General features: G+C 41.7%; 1 protein-coding gene across 4 annotated transcripts in view; it reads left to right on the forward strand.

Annotated features, from left to right (window-relative positions):
* The window catches only part of LOC116806871 (mothers against decapentaplegic homolog 2), a 129747-nt gene that overhangs the window by 12488 nt on the left and 90938 nt on the right, over positions 1-26321 (forward strand). The window lies entirely within an intron of this gene.

Genomic DNA, 26321 nt, shown 5'->3' on the forward strand with positions numbered 1-26321 from the left:
AACACAAGTATCAAATCACTTCACAGGTGTGCTTTTCTATGAAAAAGAGGATCTGGTGACATGGGAATATTTTGGGCATTTAGCGCCTTGACACTTAAAATAATTTTTAGGGGAGAGAAAGTGCATCTGGTTTATGACCCTAATTTCTGTATTAGCACGTTCATCCCAACTACTTTTAAACTTTGTATTAATCATAGCACAAACTAGGTTTGACTGGTGTCACTAATGATTTCCATATATCAAATGTATTATAGCTCTTATAATGGTTCTAGTGTTCTTTTAGATTTGACACAGATGTTTGGGAAAATCATGAGTATGCTCTGAATAAATGACTAATTGTGTTTTCTCTTTTCTATCCACCTTTTGTTTCTAACGCTGCCCTCTGCTTATATTTTCTTCCCTAGAGCAGTTCCAAAATTCTCTGGGTTTCCTTTCTGCTTTCTTCCTTTTGCTGGCTGGAAAACAATCAGAAGTAAAACATTAGCTCTTTCTTGTCTTGGTGTATATCAGTAGACTAAGATTGGAACCTGTAGGGGTATGTATTTCTTGACTTGACATAAGATGACTATGTATTTAGCAAGTCTTTACCATGATAAAGACAAAATGCTTTAATTGCAAGGTGTTTCATATGACAGAAGCTAAATATCCCATATAGAGATTCACTTGATATAAAATGTGTATGTATCTTCTAGAGCTCTCCTGCATGGGTGCTGGGGCAGTAAATATTCGTATTTCAAAAGAACAGTTGTCTAATTTTTCTAGAGGATTTAAACAGTATGCTAATATATCACTGTTTTCCTAGTCTACATTGGGTATGTCCTTCTGCTTGCATGACCTTTTGTGTGACATACTAAATAATTCTTTAAAACTGAATACAAAGCTCTATGATACTTGGTATAGCCTCCATGTTGTGACCAGCAGTTCTTGCTGGGCTGTGATTTACTGTTCTCCTATCCTACAGTAAGCTGTAACAAGTACCGGACCTAGGTTTTACTTTTCTTAACTGCCTTAGGAGTAAGCTAGTAGCTAGAGAGCTCTTGAAGTGATGTTGGCAATTGTACGAGGTTTAATTTTAAACTAAGAAATGGCTTTGGTATTGAGGGGTGAGATTATTTCAGGGTTGTCAGATTTCTTGAGTTTCATAGTTAGGTTTTGGATTGTTGATATTATTTCACTTTGATAGCAGGAGTCTGGGTTCCCAGGAAATAACAAATATCAACGCAGTACTATAATGACTTCTGGAGATTCTTGTTCTTGGATTTAGTAAGTAAACGACACAGCTGATTGAAATCTGTCACTGCGCCTTCCCAAGTCTCGCTATCAGTAGTGCCTTGGCCGGGATTCGAACCCAGGCTGCCGGCATGGCAGGCGGGAATTCTACCGCGGAGCCACTAAGGCTGGTGCTAAGTTACCAAGTCTCGGCTAGGTCAGAACCTGTAGCACTGTGGCAGCAAAGGCAACTCTCATGTGCCGCTGTGGGCACGAGGTGTGGCCTGTGGGAAGTCGAAGCCACCAGACTGAAAGACACGCAGAGCAGCTCTGACAAAAGCAAGGAGCCATCCTTCTGGGGGTATCAGAGTTCTGAGTTTATTGGCTCGAAGAAGATAAGCTCCAAAAGGCCACGGGCACCGTCTGCCCTGCTTTCTTAAAGGGGGGTGGTAACAAGGGGAGGAAACAGCAGCCAACCAATGGGATAACACCTGGGGGTGGTAACAGGGGTGAGACGCAGGGGAAACTTCCAATGAGGTAGGAGGGAGGGAGGGGATCCCAGAGACCAGCCTATCACTCAAAGCCCTGGATGGAACTTTCTAGGTGGAAGGGAGAGGTCTCTGAGAGACAAGCAGGCTCCGGGGTGTGGCTGGGGGGGAATAACTCAGCAGGAATACAATGAACTGGGTGGAGGGAGGAATGACAGGCAGACAGAGGAGGGAGGAGAAGGAAGGCTGGACCATTTTACAAGAAGAGGGGGACAGGGAGTAACCATAACTGGGGGGAAACTTAAAACACACTCCAACAGAGATCTATTTAATGAATGTCTTAACAATCTGCAGATCAGCCGGGATAAATAATAAAATGCTGAATTTGGAACTTTTTTCCTTCCTAGTCAACAGAAAGTTTGAGGTGCCAAGATGCTGTGACGTAGTTCTGATGTGGCAGCTGGGCTAACTTTTCAAACCTTGTTTTGCTTGAGGAAGGTTTTTGTGTTTGGTTTTGTGTGGGTTTTTTAAACTTCCTTTAGATTTACTTACTAATACTCAGTGTAGATATTGACAAATGTGGGATGTTTCTGTTTCCCACTGTTGCATTATTTCCTCGAAGTTTCATTTGTGGTTTCACAAATTTCTCGTCCACTTGGAGATTTCCAGAGAGTTTGATACAGTACTTTAGTATACTGTTTCATCATTGAAACCTAAAGCAACTAAACACATACAAGCTTTTCTCAAAACTGAAAGCAGCTTGGACAAAGGATGTATTAAATTGCCTCTTCAGAAATCTGCATATTATATATTACTGTATGTCATTGATAATCCTGTTGAATTAGGATCGCTATGCTGTTTGTCAAGAAGACTACATACTGAGTGAGGCTGTTACTGTGTGTGCTATGCAAAAGCTGCTCATGTTGTAATTAACAGAACTTCCTATGCAGACTAATAGAGGTTCTGAGAAAGCAGAAGCAAACAGATGGAGTGGGTGTTGGTATTGCACAGCAGGGATGCTTAGCTCTTCATAAGTGGGTCAGTAATCTAGAGCAGAGGCTAAATAAGTACAGAGGTCCTTTTGACACTAGCCCTCTAAGTAATTTGTAGTTATCTTGCAGAATCCTCCCAGCAAGCCAGTGGGATTTTAATCACATAATCCCTGAATATCTTGAAACTAAATGTTGGCATGTGAGTTCACCATTTATATGAGTCTTCTAATGGAGCAGTTTCTTCCTTATTATCATGGATTGCTCTGTTGAAATAGAATCACAGAATCATAGAATGGTTTGAGTTGGAAGGGACCTTAAAGATCACCTAGTTTGAACCTCCCTGCCATGGGCAGGGATACCTTCACTAACTAAGCAAGGTTGCTCAAAGCCCTGTCCATAAATACTTTGTAATTAGTGGTAGCTAAAATCCGAGCCTTTAACAAACCAAATCATGCCACATAGTGAATAGTCAAATGGCATATTCATAGTTTATCTTCATTATTTAAAAAGTTCTTTCAGTGATGACAGTACAGAGTATTGGAATCCAAAGCAGGGAAACAACTAGTTTCATAATCTCAGTATTTTGGTGTGATCAGCTGTGTGGCTTTTCTGTCGTTAAAAGAGTATAGATATGCTTCATGCCTTCTTCTTGCTTCTTTTAAATAGACTTGCTAAATGCACTTGCTTTTGTAAAATTCCTGATAATGTACAACTAATAAGAGTTTAGTTGGGGCAAGTGTCGTGGTTTGACACGGAAACAGAATTTTTCCGGAAGGAAGAGGTCAATTTGGACATTGACCAATTGAAGGTGGACATGCCTCTGAGAACACAGAGGGTTTAAAAACAGAATTCCCAAGAGAACTCTCTCTGGTTCCGGCCAGCCTGCAGTGCAGGACACTCCCCTGCCCGGCCCGTGGCTGGGTGGGGGAGGGGAAGGCCCATGGCCTGACTGAGGCCGAAGGGTGAAAGGGACTGGAACCCCCCTGCAGATGGAAGGGTGGAGAAATCTGGGATGTCTCTGTTCCCCCCCCCCCCCCCCCGAGAGAAAGAGACAGCAGCAGTTCTGTCAGCAGTTCATTCACCGCGGGGAAGGAGAAGAGCGGGGGGCCGCAAGGTGCCCAGCCGCGTGTGGGAGCCGGAGCCTGGGCAGTGAGCCATTCTTTGGAGTCGGGACTTTTAACCCTTCCTTGAGAAATGAAAGCTTTGTGAAATTTTTCTCCTCCTTGGTTTGAAAGAGAGGAAGAGAGACAGCTTGGACACTGGGAAGTTAGAAAGAGAAATTCTAGGTGGGAGGAGATGATGGAGTGGCTTTTTTTGGGCTGGACTTTTTCTTGGTAGCCACAGACTGAACTGATCTTCTCCTCCAAGAGAGACTGTATTTTAGGAGGATGCCGTTGAGCCAAAGAGACCTGCTTCATCTGGGAAAAGACAGAAGTGGAGCAAACAGAGAAAAGTTAGGGGGTTTGTGGTGGTGCCCCCTGTCTTCAGAGAGGAAGAAGAGAAGAAGATCTCTGTTCTTGGACCCTCGGCCCCAGGGGAAAATGGGGGGGGACTGTGATCCCAAAAATGAAAAACTGGACTGTTGTTTTTCCCCTCTTGGCAGGGCATCCTTGAAAGGAAAAATCCTAAAAGCAGTCTGTCCATCCATGCAGTGGTGGTGAGAGCACTGTGCATGGAAAGGAAAGGGTCACAATTGGCAAACTTTTTTTCTCTGGGCGGTGCCATGTGGTGACATGGAAGCACAGGATGTGGCAGCTGTGTTTCTTGGGGGGGTCTGTGGCACAGGAGGGGCTCCTCTCTCCCTCAATGGACTGAGAATCAATTGTCTGGAGGGTGGAAACCTGATTGGGGTCCAGGTTTTGTCTCACTGTGGTTTGTTGGAGGTGGGTGGTGGGAGGAGGAATGCTTTGGAAGGTTTTCACTTTGATTTTTTGTGTGGGTTTTTTTTTTTCCTTTCTTTTTCCTTCTATAGTAGTATAGTAGTAGTAGCTTAATAAAGTTTTTTTCTTGTTATTAAGCTTGGGCCTACTTTGCTCTGTTCTCGATTGCATTTCACAGCATTCAATTGAGAGACTGCATTTTCATGGGGGCACTGGCATTGTGCCAGTGTCAAACCATGATAGCAGGTTTGGGATAATGTTGACTTGGAATGTTGTAGCTGCTATGTTTTTAAAACTGAAAAGGGAAAGTATTGAGTTTAGACTCCTTAGTGATGTCCTGTGTTTCTCTAGAGCATACGTCTGAAACCTAATGCAGAACTGACTGTATCCTTCCTGAGGTGTAACTGAGTACATCCATACCACAAGTTGAGTTCTGCTTCCATGCAAACATTTGTATAATGTGATGACTGTATTAGGGATTTATTTTATATGAAGTATTGCTACTAAAACTGCAGAATCTGGTGAAAGTTCATCAAACATGTGAAAGCAAGACCATTTTACATGGTCAAAAATCTCTAAAGAAATGATTAATTTCTCTAATGTACTGTTATTCTTTTGCTTGCTTGTCCTGCAGCCCTTTTTTCATTCCCTGCAGTGAGTTGGCACTGAGTATAAGATAAGCAGCCTAGGCATAGCTTAAGGTACATGTTAAAATTGCTTTCTGAAGGCTCACTCTCTTTATTAGTTAATATGAGCCTCCATACATGGAACTTTAGTGCTGATCACAGTGTCTACAAAGGAGTTAACAGCAGAGGTAAACTAGGCAAAGATGGGATAACTGGCTTGGAATTGCTGTTTCAGAACAAAAAAATCTTTTAAAATTATGACATTTTGAGGCCTTTTCTTCTCATAACTGAATAAAAAATGATTTCTAATTTAGGTGTAAAGGGCACAGTTTTTCTTGAATATAACCTGTGCTACTTGTTAGCATGTTTTCTTTAATTCCTTGGGAATATTTGTCAGGAAAGTGATCACATAGCTGCATGCAATAACCTAATTTTAGGGATGCTTTTGATCACCAGTAGGGCAGAGGTGTCAAGCTAATGTGGCTTTTAGAATAGTTTGTGTTGTGGTTTGACATGGAAGAGAATTTTCTCAGGAAGTTGGGGTCAAACCAATCGGTGGTCAGGTTTGGATATTGGCACCTGGAGTGGCCACTGAAGGCTGTGAGATTCCCTGCATCTGTTTGCAAACTACTCTTATGCATTTCTTTTAACTAAAAAACTATCTTAGAAATCAATTTAGTTAATGTTTCATTACCAAATTAAACTTAAAAATGAGAACTTGTGGTCACTCACAAATTTCTCAAATTCTTTTGAGCTGGTGAAAAAAAAAAGTCTGTTCAGACAAACTAACCACATGGAAATATCACCTTTTCTGTCAGTAGTATTCCCGACTGGTTATTTTTTTGAAATGTTTATTCAGGGAAGGAGTTGGATAACTGTATGATGTCTGGTGCTTATCTTCAGAAAATGACTTGAAAAAAAAATTGCTTTTTTGAAGCCTTTTGTGAAAACAGTAATTTCTTAGTAAAAAGCATTTTTTAGTAAAATTTTTTGTGAACTGGTCAACAGTCTTGAGGTCCTTGTTCATTGAGAGGAGCCATCATGGATGTGTAACAGAGTGCAGTGAATGGTTAAAGCAGAATAAGCTAAGAAGTTAAATATTGTTGTTCCCTTAACCATTTCTACATAACTTCCACATTATAGCCTAAAGTTAAATGGTTTGCCTTCTCCTATTTGTTTCATAGTTTCAGTGTATTTCATATGTAGTGCAGGATGCAGGATTTCTAATAGCATATTTTTTTTCTACCAAAACTTCCTGCTTGAATGGCTGATTAGCAGCAGGACCCTTCTGATATATTCTGATATATCTCCCTCTCTCTGGGGAGACATTATAACAACTTTCCAGTACCAAAAGGGGCTACAAGAGAGCTGGAGAGGGACTTTGGTCAAGGACATGGAGTGATAGGAGAAGGGGGAATGGCTTCAAATTGATAGAGGGCAGGGTTAGATTAGATATTGGGAAGAAATTCTTAACTGTGAGGGTGGTGAGGCACTGGCACAGGTTGTCCAGAGAAGTTGTGTCTGCACCTTCCCTGGAAGTGTTCAAGGCCAAGTCGGACGGGGCTTTGAGCAACCTGGTCTAGTGGAAGGTGTCCCTGCCCATGGTGGGGGGGTTCAGGCTAGATGGGCTTAAGGTCCTTTTCGACCCAAATAATTTTGATATCTGTATACAGAAGAATGTATGTGCATCAGTAGGGCACTGCCCAGACACTGTGTATTACAGCAGTTAGGGCCTTGCAAATCAGTCATTCTTTAGAAGATTAATTTTAAGATTTAAGTTTTCTAGCCTTCTAACAGTGTTGATTGAAGTTAAGAATAGCGATTGTGTTCAAGTGTAATTGAGTTTTAATTATAAATACTAAAATATAGCTGATAACTTGGTTTCTTGCACAGCTGGTGATGAGGGCCGAATTGCTATAACTAAGGTTAAGCTTTAGTGTAGACATAGTTTAGGTTACAGCATCTTATAATGATGTCACCCTGAAAAAGGAAGTCTTAGAGTATTAAAGATACTTAAGGCTACCAGTTTGAAGCTTGCACAATTCAGGAAGCCATGTAACTTAACCGCATAATTTGTTAGAGTTGCTGTGTCAAGCAGAAAGTATCGGCATGTCTTTTGAGGTAGATCAACATGTAAAAATATAAATGTACAAGATACTTAGCCAGTAGCAAAATTCCGTATAGTTCAAAGGAGCTTGTCTCTCAAGGCAGGAGGAAAAAAACATTGAATTTTTGGGACTATATTGTATACTAACTGGAGCACTGGATAAAGGCTCAGAGGATGTGGATTCTGGCTTTGGCTCTGCTGCTTTTTCTCAAGTAACCTTACAAGTTTTTAATTTGCTGTCATTTTTCAGTCTATAGATTTAGATGATTTTTTGTAAGGTGTAGGATAATGCAATTTCTTCACCTCAGTGGTATAAGCTGTATTATTTGTTTAGGGAGTAAATTTAAGGTTCCCATTGGAGTATCAGTGATGTGAAAAGCAAGTTTATGGGTGAAAAAATGTTGGAATTTGTGCAAGTTTAAGTTAATATTGCTCCTCATTAGGATTGTCTTAATAGTAAGCAGGAAGAATCAGAATCAAAAATAAGTGTTAAAGCTTGCTTGATTTTTATATGCCATTTATTGTTTTTCAGGTTAATAACTGATGCTAGGACTGCTGAGTTTTTAGCAAATAAAAAAGAGCTACTTGTGATTACTTTAGTGACTTACCTGCTCAGTGAATCCTGGTATAAAGCTCTAACTGGTTAGAATAATATCTGTAGCTGGCTCTTCATGCTGCCATTAAGAAGACATATTAGTCACTCAAGAAAAATGTTGACTGTGCTTTGTTGTCAATAATGAGTCCCAAATTATCTCATAAATAGTACTTATTTTCCCGCCAGTAATTAAATCAAGACTTTAGTTGGCTTCAGTCAATTCTAAACTATTCCCTGATTTATTGTGGTAATTTGCCTTTACATCAGGCCAGCTATTCAATGTAACAAAGATTCCTCTCCTCATTATATTTTTCTTTTGTAGAAGTTAGCCAATTTCGTTTTCTTGGTACTGTAACAAAACACTTGAGTGCTGTTTTTACTGATGTGAATGTTTTGTGACAACCAGAGCAACTTTACAGAAAAAAACCCTTCCTGGTTGTGTTGCTCAGGCAGTTAGCTTACAAATAATGTTTAGGATAAACAACATACTGCAGTTCTTTTACTGCTGCAACTTTGAACACAAATAGCTAGTTAATAGGCTCCCTACTGATTTAATCCTGCTTGTAATCTATGCAATCTATACCTGCTAATTTAATAAAGGTAACTTCCCATGTCTTGTTTACTACTTGTTTTTGTTTACTTACTCTTGAGTTGCAGTGCTGATTGGTGGAAAATTAAAATTTACTGTATAAAATGCTGTAGTCTCATAATGAAAAACTTTCTTTGGCTTCTGTCATGCTGCATTATTTGAAGCTGACCAGCAGGATACAACAGAACAATCGAGAGCTGGAGTAAGTTCGCATCTTGCTGCATATGCTTAAAAATTGGCAGAAGAACAATGAGGTTGGGAAAATCAATTTGAACAAGTGCTGCACAGTAATCTGACTTGAGCATTTGTTCAGAAAAGATTCCCCAAATTGTGGCTTTTTATTCTGAAATGTACAAGCAAATTTTAGTAGGTCAGTGAGTTGCAGAATTAGGACTTGACAATGAAGATTGCAAAGCAGGTATGTTTTATTCCAGCTGGGACGCATGGGAGATATTTCCACCATACATGCATACCTGGTCAAGACAGGTTTCAGGTTTAAGTACACATTGATCCCTCAAGCCCACACCTCCCTTTCCAACCATTCCCCGCCCATTCTCTGCTTCCTTGCACTTCATATTATAATTAGTCTTCTGTGGTGCCATGCCTTCTGGGGCTTGTGGGCAGGGGTCTTTCAATGAAGTAAGAAGTCTTCCTCAGGTGTTCGCTACTTGACCTTCGTTTCTGGGCATGTGCCGTGGAGGTTTGGCCAACTCCTAGGTCAATGTGTCCTGGCCAAAACCAGGAGCCTGGTTCTTGCTGGTTTGGGTTCTGCTTTATGGGTTTGAACAATACCTAAGTCTTGCTTTACTGAGCTTAGACAATATACATTTTATTTTTATGGCTTTTACCTATTGGAATAAATCATGTGGGACTCCATTTTCTTCATGGTGAAAAAAACCGAGTTTATTAAAAACCACACACTTTTGTAGACAGTTATGATACAAGTGGACCTGATTGGTCCTCAATCAATATCCCTCACACTATTGGCTAATTTGACACACCACCCTTCTTGCACCTCTTACAAGTAAGCAACATGTTCAAAAGACCAGCTGCAAAGATTGTTTTAATTCTTTCTCTGAGCTTTCCCAAAACTTCCCAGGGCACTGCATAGGAAAGTTTATCTTACTCTCTTCTCTGACCAGTTGTCAGTAACCACATTTACCTAGCAACTAAATTCCTATGTGTTCTGTTACAAATTGTTTCTACCTAACAAGTTACATTCCTGTTACAATCTGTGTTCTGTACTTTTGAAAACTTGCTAAATAAGCTACAGTTTTCTGTTTCCCTCTACCTGTCTAAATATGTTTTGCTTCTAAAACTCTAAATTTTCATAAACGTATATGTTTCCCATATCAACTCCTCCCATTTCTTTTAAGTAATGCAATTTCTTTTGCTTCTAAAATTACTTATATTTTCTATGTCTATTTTTGACTAGTTGATTAGATAATACAATAGACATTGTGGCCATTCTTTTTGACAATTTTTAATTCTAAAAAATCATAACCAAAGACAAAGCAAAACTTAATCCAAGTAGAATTAACAAAATTACTATGGTATGTGCCAGTTAGTTTAGAAACTGTGTTGCAGTAGGGGACCATCTAAAGAGTACATCCCACCAGTGGTGAGATGTATCTTCCCTTATCCTTCTAAAGACTCGTTATTGTCTCTGTGTCATGGTGTATTGTTATCAAGGTCTTCCTCCCTATGTTTTTAATTTCTTTAAGAATTTCTTTAAGGTCTTTGTATTTTAATAACTGTTTGACCAAAGTAAGATTCATCCCTATGGGCATAGACGATATGTCTTGCACAGTAGTCAACTTTGCCTTTATATGTTGATGTGATATAACAGGTGCCTGATAGGAAAAATCACATCCTTCAATTTCGATAAAGTTAAAAATACACAAATTAGATTGTGTGTCATTCACAGGGAGTCTATCCACCACTATAGTGGAGCATGCTGTTCTGAGACATACACAACTCTGACCTATATACACAAGCAAAGTTGTCTGGTTGATTGAATGAATTTCAAAGTGACAAATCCTTTGTTCTGTGTTTAGGCAAATATCTTGGTCATCATTTACATTTTCCTTACATATGAACCTTAGTCGTTTTCTCATGGCACATTACTCTGTATTAATAGTCTGACACTTCCCTTCAGTTTCTCATGCCCATGTTCTATGTTCAGAAGGATGTAGCACAGCTCCTTTGTGGTTTAATCTTAAGGCGACTATTGGGTGAATCATACTCACTGGTGCGTTGTGTATAGTTAAAACAAAAGCAGTCACTACACTTGTTACAGGGTCATAGGTGAAATTGACTAAAACCTACCAGGACTGGAGTTCTCTCTAAGTCAGAAGCATTGTCCCAAATAATTTTGCGAGTCTTAGTGGGGAAGGTACCTTCTCCACCTTCCCTAATAATTGAGGCAGCCACTGATTGCATCCATAATTGTGCTTATATGCAACCAAGGGCTAAAGAGATGTTTTTACTAGCTGTTCCCAGAGCATTGGTTATCAATTTGTGATCTCATTCTTTTATGGTTTCCCACTCTCTTAATATCTTGGACAATTTCCACTGGCTAGTACCTAATGCTAATAAAGGTGATTGTAAGGGTTGTTGCAATTTAACTATATCATTATTGGTTGCAGTCAATTTATTCATTAATACCTCTGAATCTACTGTGTTCAAGGCCCCCAGTCCTGTCTCAATATTCCTGTAAGATCTGTTTTCCGTTTGACTGTATAAGGTGCAAGCTTTTGCGGCCAAGTGGCTCATTCCATTAAAGAAGTTTTGAGGGATGGAGTATACTCTGACCAAATAGCAGAAGCATTTACTTGCATTGCCATCTCTACTCGCTTTAGGGACTACTCTGGATTGAGCAATAGCCTTTGGATCCCTGTCTTTTTAATAGCATAAGGTCCTATTTCAGTGATTAAAGGTTGAATTGTTTCTTTTGGGGTTAATGGATGTGGCCTGGGTGACTATGGTTTCTCTTGGTGTCAGGGTTTGTGGAGTTGTTCTAGTTTATTTGATGTAATACAAATTTGGGTTATATTATAATCAACCTTGAATTCTGTATTTTTGCATCCTGATACTACAATCGGATCCAATTCTGGATTCAGAACAGTTGGTTAAGCATTTGTCACAGCATTCAGTACCAATTTGAATGGGTTTTATGGGTCCTTGGTGTATTCCATCCTGAACAAACTTTACCTTGCATCCTGACACATTTCTCCGCCCAAGTAGTTGAATTTGTGATTTGTAACACCTGCCACAGAGACTCATGAGAGTTAAAGTCATAAGCTTTCCCATGACAAACATACATGCCAGTTACATTATACACAGGTGGTCTTGCATTGACATCTGTGACAGCTATGTCTGTGATTTCTACAGACACAGCTTTCCAGGTTGTACTTGCTTGATTCTCCATGGTGACTGTAAAGCCTTTTTGATCCTAGTGTGATGTATCCATGCAGCTTGCTCTCTGATCTTGATTGGGGTGAAGGAGGTGAGGAGCACTTGATATGGTTCCTTCCCACTGTGGTTCCAAAGTCTTTTCTGCAAGAGACTTTACATAGACATAATCTCCAGGTTGCTCATTATGTACTGGCCCATCTAATCCCCTACACCGGGTTCCCAATACATGTTTCTTAATATTATTGAGTTGTTTCCTCAGGGCTATCATATATTCTGTTATGGTTTCTTCCTTCACTTGTGCTGATGTTCCTTTCTGCATCTCATAGGGTCGCCCATATAGGATCTTAAAGGGACTCAGTCTTTCCTTTGCTCTTGGCTTAGTTTGTATGCATAAGAGAGCTAAAGGAAGAGACTGATGCCAAGGCAGACTGACCTCTTGTCTTAATTTCACAATTTGCTGCTTGATCAGATGGTTCATCTTTTCTACTTGTCCACTTGATTGGGGACGATATGGGGTATGTAATTGCCAATCTATACCCAAAGTGTTGCTAACCTGTTGTACCACCTTTGAAATAAAATGGGGTCCTCTGTCTGAGGAAATGACTGCCGGAACCCCAAATCCTGGTACTATTTCTTTGATTAATACCATGACCACCTCCCGAGCTTTCGCGATTCTAGTGGGAAAAGCCTTGGGCCATCCTGAAAAAGTATCAGTTAACGCCAGTAAATAACTAAACCCCCCTTTTCTTGTGAGTTTCAAAAAATCAATTTGCTATTGTTGACCGGGTCCATTTCCTCTCTCAATTTGGCCCATTTCTGGTTTTGGAGTGTTTTTAGGATTAGTCTGGAGGCAGAGATCACACTGTCGGGTTACCTGCCTTACTGTAGTGTAAAAATTTCTAGCTATGATGTCCTGAGTCAAGTGCTTATACAGGGCCTCTGCTCCCCAATGCTTCTTCCTCTGCTTTTCCCTTGCTATAGACCATATTAAATGGCTAGGTATGATTACCCTTGCTTCTAGAGTGTAGGCCTACCCTTCTTCATTGTATGTCCCCTCTAAGTCTGTAATTAGCTTCAGATCCTCTTTGTTATAATTTGGCTTATCCTCAAGGGAAATTTTTCTGTCTGGAATGAAAGCTCTTTCCATTTTTATCTCTGTCCTTGCTGCTTATTTTGCCTCTCTGTCAACCAGCTCATTTCCTTTCTCTAATTCTGAGTTTGCTTTTTGATGTGCTCTGATGTGCATGATTGCTATTTTCTTTGGGAGCCGTACTGCCTCTAACAACTTCAGAATTTCTTCTGCATGTCTAATGTATTTCACTTGGGAGTTCAATAGCCCCCTTTCCTTCCAGATTGCTCCATGGGCATGCATGACTCCAAAAGCGTACTTTGAATCCATATATATGTTCACGTTCTTTCCTTGGGCCAATTCTAAGGCTCAGATCAAGGCGATTATCTCTGCCTTTTGTGCAGAGGTATTAACAGGCAATGGCTCTGACTATTACCTCATGGCAAGTGGTGATGGCATATCCTGCATGCCTTTTGCCATTTAGGACATAGCTGCTTCCATCCGTGAACCAGTTCTCCGCATCTTCTATAGGAGTATCCTTCAGATCCAGGCAGCTTGAGTACGTTGCTTTGATGGTTTTCAGGCAGTCAGGGTGCACTGGTTCCCCTGTGTTTCCACTGAGGAAAGAAGCTGGATTGACAATATTATTGACCACAATCTTGACACGCGGATGAAAAATCAAAATCCCACAATTTCAATAAAGATTTGTAGGGAACGGTATTTTTATTTCAGCGCTGGATGCACACCGAGATTTCCCTTGCAGCAGGGATTTCCCTTCAAAGGCCATGCACACCCCTTGGGGATTCCCTATCCTTTTTATTATCCCGTACTAATTTAAATATACATAGAATCTCACAATAGGTTCATGCATATTCATTTGGTTGATTTCGAGTTACAATTTACAGTTGGCCCTTTGTACAGAGAACTCTCTAATCCCTTTGTCCCTTTTTGCAGACTTCTTCTTTTCTTAGTTTTAGAGTTCAAGGGGCCCCTCTTATCTCTTCACCTTGGAGATTGCATTCTTTTCTCCTCGGCTGGGACAGTTTTACAAGCACAGCAGAGTTAACAGACTAAACAGCATATTTCACTCATGTTAGCAAGCCACTATGAAGTACACTTCACCTAAATCCAGATGGATTTTCTACCCTGTTAAATGTTACTCTGTTTCAATCTCCACATCATCCTGTTCTACCATTATGGCTTGGTACTTCAGGAATCTCTGTGGAGAAAGCTAGTGCCTGCTCTTCACTTCTAATACTGCAGATGCTGTATAGGACACCAACACAGTCATTTTCTGTCCCAAGGTGAATTTTAGTGCTTCCTGGATGGTGAGTACTGAAACCAGGGTACTCATAAAACAGGAAAGCTGGAAAGCTGGACAGGACAGAACGCACATCGAACCAATATGGTTAATGCAACATTCTCCATTTATTAGTGAGAAGATGGCAGTTTATATACACTTCAACATAGTTTACAGTTTACAAAGGCTCTCTCATTGCCAAGCTAACATTTTTTGTCTTTGTCTTAAGGTGGCCTAAACCTCACACTCTAAATGTATGCTACTTCACACCCAGACAGCCGTGCTTCCCATCACACCGTAACATAATTTCTAACTGCGTCACAGGCTGAGAAGGCCTCACAAGGCCCAGATCTGAGGTCTAGACTGGAGTAGCTCAAATCTCATTCCAAACATAAATCATGCCCTCTCTCTCAGAAATGCTGCAACAGAGTACCATGGCTGCTACCGCATGCAAGTACCCTGGCCATCCTTTTGCAGTCATGCCTAGTTGCTTAGAAATGTAGGTGACTGCCCTACGGTATGGACCCAGATCTTGTGCCAGTATTCCTAGGGTGATTCCCTGTTTCTCAAGAGAAAACAAAAAGAAAGGCTTATTCACATCAGGGAGCCCCAGAGCTGGAGCTGACATCAGGGTCTTTTTCAATTGTTCAAAGGCCTGTGTGGCTTGTTTATCGCATTGAAGATACTTCTTCTCAGTGTTGATTAGTGCATACAGGGGCTTAACAAGTAGTCCATAATTACAGATCCAGAGGCGATACCACCCAGTCATCCTGAGAAAAGTTTTCAGGTCTTTTACAGTCTGTGGCTTTGGTGTTTGGCATATAGCCTCCTTCTGGACTTGTCCGAAGGTCCTTTGCCCAGCACTAATCTTATAGCCCGAATAAATGACTTCTCGCTGCACTACCTGGGCTTTCTTCTTAGACACTTGGTACTCTTGGAGCCCTGAAAAGTTTAAGAGACTCATCATCCAAGCCAAGTCTTCTGTCTCAGTGGCAATCAGGATGTCATCTACGTATTTTAGCAATCTCCCCTTCTCGGATGGGGTTTCCCAAGATTCAACATCCTTGGCAAGATGATTGCCGAATATGGCGGGGGAATTTTTGAATCCTTGAGGCAGTACAGTCCAGGTGAGTTGTTCTTCATCTACTTTATGATTTTCCCATTCAAAGGCAAATATCTTTTGGCTGGTTTCATGAAGAGGGAGGCAAAAGAAAACATCCTTCAAATCTAAAACAGTAAACCAAGTTAGTTCTGGTGTTAATACTGTTAAAAAAGTATATGGATTTGCTACTATGGGGTATAAATCCTCTATTTTATTGACAGCTTTTAAATCTTGGACCACTCTATACGTTCCATCAGGTTTCTGGACCAGTCATATGGGGATGTTGAAATCAGATTCACATTCTCTTAACAAGTCTAATTGCAAAAATTTTTCTATTACTGGCTGGATTTTTTTCTCTATCTTCTTTCTTTAAAGGATATTGTTTTATTCTTACTGGTCATTGTCCCTCTTTAGCTTTACCTCTACCAGTGATGCATTTTTAGCTCTTCCTGGCTTCTCAGTGGCCCACACTCTGGGGTGTGGGCTATGCACTTGGGCTATGATGTCTTCACCAATTTTTCCTTCTGTGGGAACATCAACTAAAAGTAAACTCATTATTTGAATGTATTTCTGAGCATCTACCTCCAGAGCAATCTCCCCTTTTTTAAAATCAGATTATCTCATTTAATTGTTCAAGTAGATCCCTTCCCAGGAGTGCCTGTGGTGAGTTAGGCATATGTCGCCACTGGCCCCCAGCTGGGGAATAATTAGCATTGACTCCATGATTGCAGAAGGCTGATCAATTGCTTTATTATATCATCCTATACTATATTGTACTATACTTATTAAGAAACCCAGTAACCCTTACAGCCAGTCCAATACAGCTTTGACCTAATTGGTCAATCCATCCAAACACTATCCACTGTCCAATTAAGAAATAACCCTTTGGTAAACAAATCTCCATGACACATTCCACATGTGCACAACAGCAGGTGCAACAAGTGGAAATAAGAATTGTTTCTCATTCTTTTCTCTGATCTTATCACAGCCTTCCCTAGGAAAATGCCTGGGAAAGTCTGTGCCTGCTCTCTGTGGCGAGAGAGCTGCTGCCACAGGCATATACCACAATTTGTGTATACCTATTTGCTTTCTCATTCTATATTTTTGTGGTTCACAAAAAGAAGGCTTTTCAGCTTAGCCAGTGGCTCTTTTAACCATTATATAATCTTCTCCCATAGGGGTTAGAGCTTTATTTAAGACCAAATATGTTGCCCCCGTATCAACTAGAATTTTCACCTGGTTTTGCTCCTTTCCCTCCCCTAGTTCCATTATAACCAGCAGATCTGCTAGGGAAGATGCCTCTGGTTCCCGTCAGTTTTCATTCACATTTGCCACTTCCTGTGCCCCTTTATTTCCTTTCCCCCAGCACTCTGGACACTCATTTTTCCAATGGCCTAATTTTTACATATAGCACATTGGTCTTTGCCCAGGCGGGGAGATGATGGCCCCTTTTTAGAACCTTTGTTCTCCTTTTTAGCTACTGCAATCACCTTTCCTTGTTTCCCTTTATTCCCTTCTTAACAGTTACTGAACACTCTCCAGACCTCATGCAGTAATATTTCCAAGTTTCTTCCTTCCGTGTGTCTTAATTTCTGAAGTTTGCGTCTTATATCACTGGTAGATTGCCCTAAAAATGATGACACCAACTGTTTTATTCCTATATCTGATTCTGGGTCTAAGGGTGTACTGCAACACATTGTGTCTTTTAACCTATCTAAAAACTCAGATGGAGACTCAGAGGGACCTTGTTTGACAGCATACAAAGCTGACCAGTTAATGGATTTGGGGATGGCCCTCTCTATTCCCTTTGCAATCCACTCCTGATATTCTAGCAATTTCTGTGTTTGCTGTTCTATTCACATCTCACCTTGGATCCTGGAGGGGAAAGAATTCTTTCACATCCCTTCCTAGTGTTTTGTAGTGCGCCTTGGCCAAATCCCCTGTTACCTTTAAGAACAGCTGTTTCTCTTTTTCTGTCATTGCATGTAATAGTAACTGTATATCATTCCAATCAGGATTGTGTTGTTTTATTATTAACTGGAAATGTCCAGCTATACTTATAGGATCCTCTTGGTAGTCTTTTACATTCTTTTTCTGTATTTCCAAATCATTGGTATTGAAAGGAACCTTTAGTAACATCATTGTTCCATCTGGTCCTACTGCTTCTCAAAGGGGTGCTTGCAAAACTGCTGGTTGTTCCCTAGTTCTTGTCCTTGTATGGGAGGATACTGGACTTCCCAGGGGTGTCGGTGCCCTCTCTGAGTTCCCACCCAACTCCAGTGATTGAGGGGGTCTATATAGATCATCCAAATCAGAATCTTCTTCCTTATATATCGTAGTTTCTAGTGCACCACTGGCCAATACTACAGGCAGAACAGCATCATTTTAATTTATGTGGAACCCTTCTGTATTCCTTTTCCAATGCTAAAGTTATAGGATCTTGCAGTGGGTTAATACCACAATCCCTTTGCCATTCGGGATGATTTTGCAAGGTGAAAAACATATCTGCATATGATGCCTCATCCGATTTTCCTTCCTGCTTCAAAAATAACATTAACTGTGATGCCCTGTGAAGGCTGACCTAGAATAGAGAGTAGACAGAGTTAAAGAATAAAGTAGATATTTATTAGAAGGCCTCAATGGATACACCTTGGGCAGTACAAGAGCTCAGCCAGGGCTACACCCAAGATGAACCCAAAATGGTCACAAAATGGACAACCGGTCACAGGGTCCCACACTTTTATAAGTTCTGGTCCATTAGCATATTGGAGTTAATTGTCCAATTATAGCTTTAGGTTATGAAGTCCCATCCTTCTTGTTTTTCTCTCTTCAGTCCACTGTTGTTTATGTTCTTGGGCCTTAGATTTGGATCAGTTGTCCTTGGGCCCCAGCTAGAGAAGGAATTGTTTTGTCTACCTACTCAGTGAAGAGAGCTTACTATTCCCTAATATGAAGTTCAGAAGTACACACTAAAGCAGTACAGAATCTGAAAAATATAAAAGCTAAAACCTGAGGCATCAACTGCAACATGGTATTATATATTATAGTCCCATTTGACAGCCACTTTGCCTCATCTCCTAATTTATACAGAGGCTACCACTGATTACAATATTTAATCAGAACCTTTTTACTGTCCCTTCCATCCCCACAATCTCCTTCCAATAGGCTAGTATACATCCTGAAGGATTCCTTTTGGGGACTTCCTTACTCTGCTGGCTTCCCATTGTCTCTTGCTTTCCCAGATTGAAAGGCAAGATGTATTCCATTTGCCATCTGTATGGCAGTTGTCTTTTGTTAAGTGGGCAGTTTTCTTTATCTTTTTCACAACCAATTCTCCCTCTGGGGAGGCATCTGCTGATAATGGGCTATTCAATGTCACTGCATGACTGATAAGAACTTTAACATCCGGTTGTGAGATGCTTCACCCAGAGAGAGGAGCCAAGCATTCCTAACTGGATATAATCTGGGTTTCTGGGGCATCAGACTCAGGCTTTTCCGCTGGATTTGCAGGAGGACTGCAGCCATTCCAATTTGGATGGCTACCAACACCCTGACCAAAAAGGGTATCAGGTTGTATTCTGACTATGTCAATGTTTTTTGGGGTTTTTTGGGGTTTTTTTGGGTTTTTGGTTTTTTTTTTGTATTATTGCATGTATTTTGTTTTCTTTTTCACTTTTTCTAATAAATTGTATTTCTGACTTGGAGTATCTCACTGGTTTTGTTTTCAAACCAGAACACTTGCCTTATTTATGTTTCTTTCTTTCTTTAATTTCCACTCAAACCTCTGCTTACACTGATCTTTCACCTTTTCCCAGTCATCTTCGAAAACATCCCAAATTTCAGGGACTAAATTACTCTTTCCACAGATCAAGTTAACTATCTCACATTCGGCACAAGCCACTTCCCAATTATAATATCGCCACTCTGGGGTACACCTGGAGCATGTGGGCTTTTGCCTGTGAGATATGCTATACCACTTCCTTTTACACTGTTTGCACCAGAGGAGAACCCAGGCTGAATGCTACCATGATTCCCAATGAAAGATTGAGCCCACACGTAAAACAGGGAACTACTCTTCTTTGTCTCTGTCTACTGGGATTTCTAAGCTCTCTGTCAACTGCAGATTGTTCCCAATCAAAAGCCAGGTACTGACCCGCTGAGTCTAAGTATATTCCTCCTAAGTATACCCATCCCACTGTTCCGTCCTCTTGCCTTACAAAGGTCCACCCCCCCCCATAATTTAGAAACTCGCCCAGTTTGAGCTGAAGCCATCTAAAAAGCGCCTGCTTGGATGGTCGGGACCTTTGGGCTTGATCTTGGGTTTCAGCCACTTTTAATAACTCAGAAAACTACTGATCTGTTGCAATTGTATCTTTTGACACAAAGAGGGCAGTGTTACCACAAAAATAAATACAATGATTGCCAAAGATTACGCTTTCAAGAGACTTGATTTCACGAGACACTATATAAGAAAATAACAAACTTAAATTACCCAGCCACCACTAAGAATTGAAGCGATGAAGTTACAAAACACTATTTATCCCAACAAACACGATTTATACAGGAGCAGTAAGGATTATAGCAGCAAAATTATAGAAAATGCTGATAATACCTTAGGTTCTGCTTGACCTACTCCAAAGCTTGCTAGCAGCCACAGGCTAGTCAGCAGGAACCCCCTCTTGCCGACTTTCCAGTACCCTTACCCAAAGGTCAACACTGTATATCAGACATCTCTTACACGCTGCCTTCGCCAAGCACGGCCATCCCCAGTGTCCTATAGGCATATCTTGGGCCCCCCTTAATCCCAGTAAAACATACCTTATCAGCTGTAACGAAGGGGTTCTTGTTCACCCCTGCAGCAAGCCCAGGGAGCGGAGGTCTTCCAGAAAGACCCCGGGCGTACCTAGGATGTCCACTTCCCAGGGTTCCTGCAGCCAGACAAAGGGATCCTCCTGCCTGGCTCGCCAAAACTGAGTTGCAGAATTAGGACTTGACAATGAAGATTGCAAAGCAGGTATGTTTTATTCCAGCTGGGACGCATGGGAGATATTTCCACCATACATGCATACCTGGTCAAGACAGGTTTCAGGTTTAAGTACACATTGATCCCTCAAGCCCACACCTCCCTTTCCAACCATTCCCCGCCCATTCTCTGCTTCCTTGCACTTCATATTATAATTAGTCTTCTGTGGTGCCATGCCTTCTGGGGCTTGTGGGCAGGGGTCTTTCAATGAAGTAAGAAGTCTTCCTCAGGTGTTTGCTACTTGACCTTCGTTTCTGGGCATGTGCCGTGGAGGTTTGGCCAACTCCTAGGTCAATGTGTCCTGGCCAAAACCAGGAGCCTGGTTCTTGCTGGTTTGGGTTCTGCTTTATGGGTTTGAACAATACCTAAGTCTTGCTTTACTGAGCTTAGACAATATACATTTTATTTTTATGGCTTTTACTTAGGAACTAAATTCCTATGTGTTCTGTTACAAATTGTTTCTATCTAACAAGTTACATTCCTGTTACAAGCTGTATTCTGTACTTTTGCAAACTTGCTAAATAAGCTATATTTTTGTTTCCCTCTACCCATCTAAATATGTTATGGTTCTAAAACTCTGAATTGTCATAAACATATATGTTTCCCATATAAGGCAGGAATTGAAAGTTTTCACTTAGAATCTGCCTGTAATTGTAGATAAGCTGACCATTTCTCTGGGTACTTGGGTTGCCTTTTCTTGGTTATTGGATGGAGAAAAGGCTGATGCAAAAGAAGCATACTCTAGGTTTTGCTTAAATGTGCAATTTAAAAGTTACTTTCTAGTTGAATTGGCAAGTTACATTCCAGAGCTGGTCTTTGCTTCCTCTTAGTTTTGTGGAAAGGGTACAAAACATGTTCCTTTGATATTTGAAATAATTGTACCTCATGCTGTAGTTTTGCAATTTTGAACATGAAGAGAGGCTGACAACTGGCATGGAATCTTGCAGCTTTGTGCTGTAGAAAGTTGTGTTTGAAACAATGTTTAACTCTCAGGTGTTTGGTTGAATTCTTTTCTGTTTAATAGATAACTCAAGTGTTGATTTCATGGACTCCAACTACATTTTCCAAGATTGGCTTCTGAACCTTGCTGTGTTAGTATAAGCCTACAGCAGTGCAGCCTCTAATCACCAAAGCTTATTGATAGTTCTTTACTCTCTTTCTGTAATAAATCTCCTCTTCTGTTGGGGGAGGGGGGGGGGAAACTTGAATATAAACTTAACAGCCATATCAGGGAAAGAATTCAAGTGTGTCCATACTGATGAATTCCACAAAGTTAGAAATGAAAATACCTTTTTAGTTCCTTTGTATTTTAATTTTGAGTGTCTAATGTTCTGCTTGTCCCATGTACCTCTCTTGCAGACTGATGCCTTGTCTAAGCACAGTTAGTAACAAAAAAATCAATGTTTTGCTGTCACCTTTGCATCTCAAATTAGGTGAATGTAGTAAGAGAACAGAAGGCCTTGTACCTGTTGCAGGCTGCATTGGTGGCAGCCATTTAAAAAATGCTATAATAGTCTGTCTTGAGTCCAATGTCAGTGTGTCTTTCATCATGTGGGAAGCCTTCAATGTTTTGGCCAACAACCACAGACATTCCAATAAGGATTTAAACAGCTCTATTTCCAGCAAGAAGACATATAACTGTTTATTTGAATGCTAATGTTCCTCAAGTCTTTGAAACTCCCATCTTTTTGACTGCAATAGGACAGAGAGAGAGCAGGGTAACTGCCACCTCAGCAGAGGGCAAATGATGGTAGAGCATTGTTGACTCCTGCTAGGTGGAGTGAGGAAAAAAAGTGTTGGATGTCCTGGGAAGCTGCTTTAACTATTAAGCACTTGCATGTGAGGCAAGAGCGCTTGTGGATATCATCTTCAGATGCATGTTCTGGGTGTGTATTGTGAGCAAGATTCTTGAAGGCTTCAGGACTTGTCTGTGATCTTAATACTTCCTTTCTGTTTGCCTCTAGGCAGTGAAGCTCAGGAAATAGATTTTGGTTCTTGTTCTATGGGTGTCCCCTGCATACTCAACTTTCTGTCAACAGTATCAAATATGGGTCCTGTGTTCTGTTCTGGACCTGAGGAGAGCAGGGGCCTGTAGTTAGACACCTTGGCTACTAAGTTGTTTTATTGATTTTGGCTTTAGCAAAAACACATAAGATAATATAGTATAATATGCCAGCAAACATGTTAATTTTAAAAATAAAATGCTGACCCAAATTGACCAAAGGGATATTCCATATCATATGATGTCAGGTCAGATATAAAAGCTGAGGAAGCAGGGGACATTTGTTATTTTCGTTTGTCTTCCAGAGCATCTGCTACATGTGCTGAAACACTGCTTCCCAGAAAGTGGCTAGTCATAACTTGCTGATGAGAAGTAGAGAAATGTTTTTGTTTTTGCTTGCACATGTGCAAGCTTTTGCTTTTGCTGTAGTAAACTGCTTAATCTAAACCTATGAGTTGTTTTCCATCTTATTTTGTCTCCCCTGTCCAGCTGGGAAGGGGATTGATAGAATGGCTTAGTGGGCATGTGGTGTCCAGTTGAGGTTAGTCCACCACAGTCCTTTTTGGCACCCAATTTATATATTTATCTATATATTGCATGCTATAGTAATAGAAGTTACCAAGTACAAGCTCTTGTGTGGGACAAAGAGTTTTTCAGCTGCACAGCTTATCTTTTGCTAAGTTTGGGAACATGTTAATACAAGCAATGGTTCTGTGCTTTGTCTTTATGTTGACAGCCTTGTTGTGCTGGGGGAGCTATCTTCTGTGGACAATGAGGGATTATACCTCCTTCTGCCTGCCCAAGATTAATGTGAATGGTTTTATAATACAGACTCCTGTGGTCCATGTTCATCCTTATGTGATCTGTGTATTACTAATAATTAATACGGTTAACATATCATGTGGTTTGTGGAATCTGATGTTGTTCAGGTGTAAGAGAAAACACTTTAGGTGAGGAGCTATTGAAATCTGCCCTGAGCCATCCAGTTCCTGGGTGGCAGGATGTGTGGAAAGATTTGGGAAACTTCTTAGGGTGATTATCACCTGCCATTGCCTGGGACTTGACTCCTGAACAGGTAAATAACCCAAAGAAATGGACCCGTCAACTGCTAGAAGGGTGCCTTGCCTACCCCAATGAAAACCAGAAGCTTCTCACCCTGTACTGGGGCCTGGTCTGTGCCTACAGAGTCACTCTTCAGTACTCTCAGAGGACTGTAGTTGAGGCAGGAACCCAAACTGCATTTGAGGACACTATGCCTGAGAAAGGGACTCAAACCACAGCAACTACAGTAATTGCTCAAGTAGTGAAAAAGAAATATGGATAAGGAGAACTACAGGTCCATATCATCAATTAGAAAGGGAGAATCACAGAATCACTAGGTTGGAAGAGACCTTTAAGATGATTGAGTCCAACCCATGCCCTAACACCTCAACTAAACCATGGTACTGAGTGCCACATCCAGTCTTTTTTTAAACATGTCCAGGGATGGTGACTCCACCACCTCCCTGGGCAGACAATTCCAGTACTTTATCACTCCTTCTGTAAAGAAACTTTTTCCTAATATCCAACCTAAATTTCCCTTGGTGCAGCTTAAGACTGTGTCCTCTTGTTCTGTCAGTTGCTGCTTGGAAAAAGAGACCAACCCCCACCTGACTACAACCACCCTTCAGGAAGTTGTAGAGAGTGCTAAGGTCACCTCTGAGTCTCCTTTTCTCCAGACTAAACAACCCCAGCTCACTCAGTCATTCCCCATAGAGCTTGTGTTCCAAAACCCTCACCAGCCTTGTTGCCTTCCTCTGGGCACGTTCAAATGTCTCAAGGTCCTTGCTAAACTGAGGGGCCCAGAATTGGACACAGTACTCAAGGTGTGGCCTCACCAATGCCAAATGCAGGGGAAGAATGACCTCCCTGGTCCTGCTGGCCATGCTATTCCTGATACAGGCCAGGATGCCGTTGGCCTTCTTGGCCACCAGGGCACATTGCCAGCTCATGTTCAGCCAGCTGTCAACCAGTACTCCCAGGTCCCTTTCTGCCTGGCCACTGTCCAGCCACACCGTCCCCAGCTTATAGTGTTGCAGGGGGTTATTGTGGCCAAAATGCAGGACTCGGCACTTGGACTTGTTAAACTTCATCTTACTGGACTCTGCCCATCTATCCAACCAAGGAGGAAGAAGGAGAATCAGCAAAGGAGGGGTTAGATCAAGAAGCTGCTCCTTCAACACAGAAATTGAAAGGAGTGAGGCAAATCAAACTGGAAACTGAATTTACTCGGTCCCTGATCTCATCAGAACTTCGAGGCTCGCATAAAGATTACAGCTGCCAACCAGGTGAGCAGATTTCTGCATGGCTGCTGTGATGCTGGGATAATGGGGCCGACAGTCAGTAGTTAGAAGGTCATGAAGCTCAACAGCTGGGATCCCTTGCTAAGGATCCAGAAATTGAAAGAAGAATTGGGAAGAAAGGAGCCTTGCAGCCTTTGGAAATGGGTTCTCTCAAGTGTGAGGCAAGATATCCATTTAAGAAAATCTTGTGAAATCCCCAAGGAAGTGTGTTACGGTGAGCTCCTGGACACCCTTTTGCCCCTCTTTCCCCGGGCCTCTGTGGCTCTGATCATGATAACCCCTGGATCCTCCTTCCTGCCCCAACGGGGTTGGCGGGGAGCCAGGAAAGCCCACCCTGTCCAAAACCTATATAGACCCCTGAAACTTCCTGCTCTTTCTCTTTTGCCCTGCTCTCCATGGACACCACAGAATAAAGAGAGCTGTTCCAACTTCCCTGGGGTAAGAGCCTCTTTTGAATACCTTTCCCTCTCCTGGTATTTCCTCCCCTCACAGCCCCATATCTCTGAGCTGGTCGGATCCTAGAGGGGGCTGCGTGGGGAGGGGGGGGGGAACTATTACTGTAATTTCTGTAGTTTTCCCCCCCTCCACGCAGCCCCCTCTAGGATCCGACCAGCTCAGAGATATGGGGCTGTGAGGGGAGGAAATACCAGGAGAGGGAAAGGTATTCAAAAGAGGCTCTTACCCCAGGGAAGTTGGAACAGCTCTCTTTATTCTGTGGTGTCCATGGAGAGCAGGGCAAAAGAGAAAGAGCAGGAAGTTTCAGGGGTCTATATAGGTTTTGGACAGGGTGGGCTTTCCTGGCTCCCCGCCAACCCCGTTGGGGCAGGAAGGAGGATCCAGGGGTTATCATGATCAGAGCCACAGAGGCCCGGGGAAAGAGGGGCAAAAGGGTGTCCAGGAGCTCACCGTAACACCTCCCCCTTATTTGTTAAACAAGGTTACAGGAATTCACTGGGCTCAATTCAACCCTGAGTATGGGTCCCGAACGCTAGGGTTACAAAGAACAGAATAACAAAGACTAACAAAATTGATCTAACAACAGATGTCCACCACCCCGTGAATCCCCATCCCCTGAACATTCTCTTCAGCATTTGCAAGATGACAACTCGCATGGGGTTCATCACAGGGTTGAGTGGAAGGTAGGTTTTCTCTAAAAGGGAAAAACAAACATTTTAAGAACATGGTAAAGTTTCTGTTTCTGCCGGAAGGAATTCCTGCCTAGGAACTTTCTTCTTCTCCCATCCGGCGGCGTCTTCTCTTTGAAGCATCAGATACTTGCTTCTTGTCCCCTTCTGCTTGACCTGGATTCTTGGGGACAAAAGGTTTCACCCACTTCTGGGGAATCCACCGAGGGCCTGAGGGAGTAGCTACACACGCATAGCCAGGACCCCAGGTTACAAGTCCATAGGGACCCTTGGTTTCCCAAGTTTCTGGATCCCTAATCAAGACCGGTGGATGCTGAGACAATTTAAACTGCTTGCCACTGTTAAAGTGACGCACAACCGGTGTGTTACAGTGAGCTCCTGGACACCCTTTTGTCCCCCCTTTCCTAGGGCCTCTGTGGCTCTGATCATGATAAC

The sequence above is a fragment of the Taeniopygia guttata genome, chromosome W, assembly GCF_048771995.1.
Source record: "Taeniopygia guttata chromosome W, bTaeGut7.mat, whole genome shotgun sequence".
Lineage (NCBI taxonomy): Eukaryota > Metazoa > Chordata > Aves > Passeriformes > Estrildidae > Taeniopygia > Taeniopygia guttata.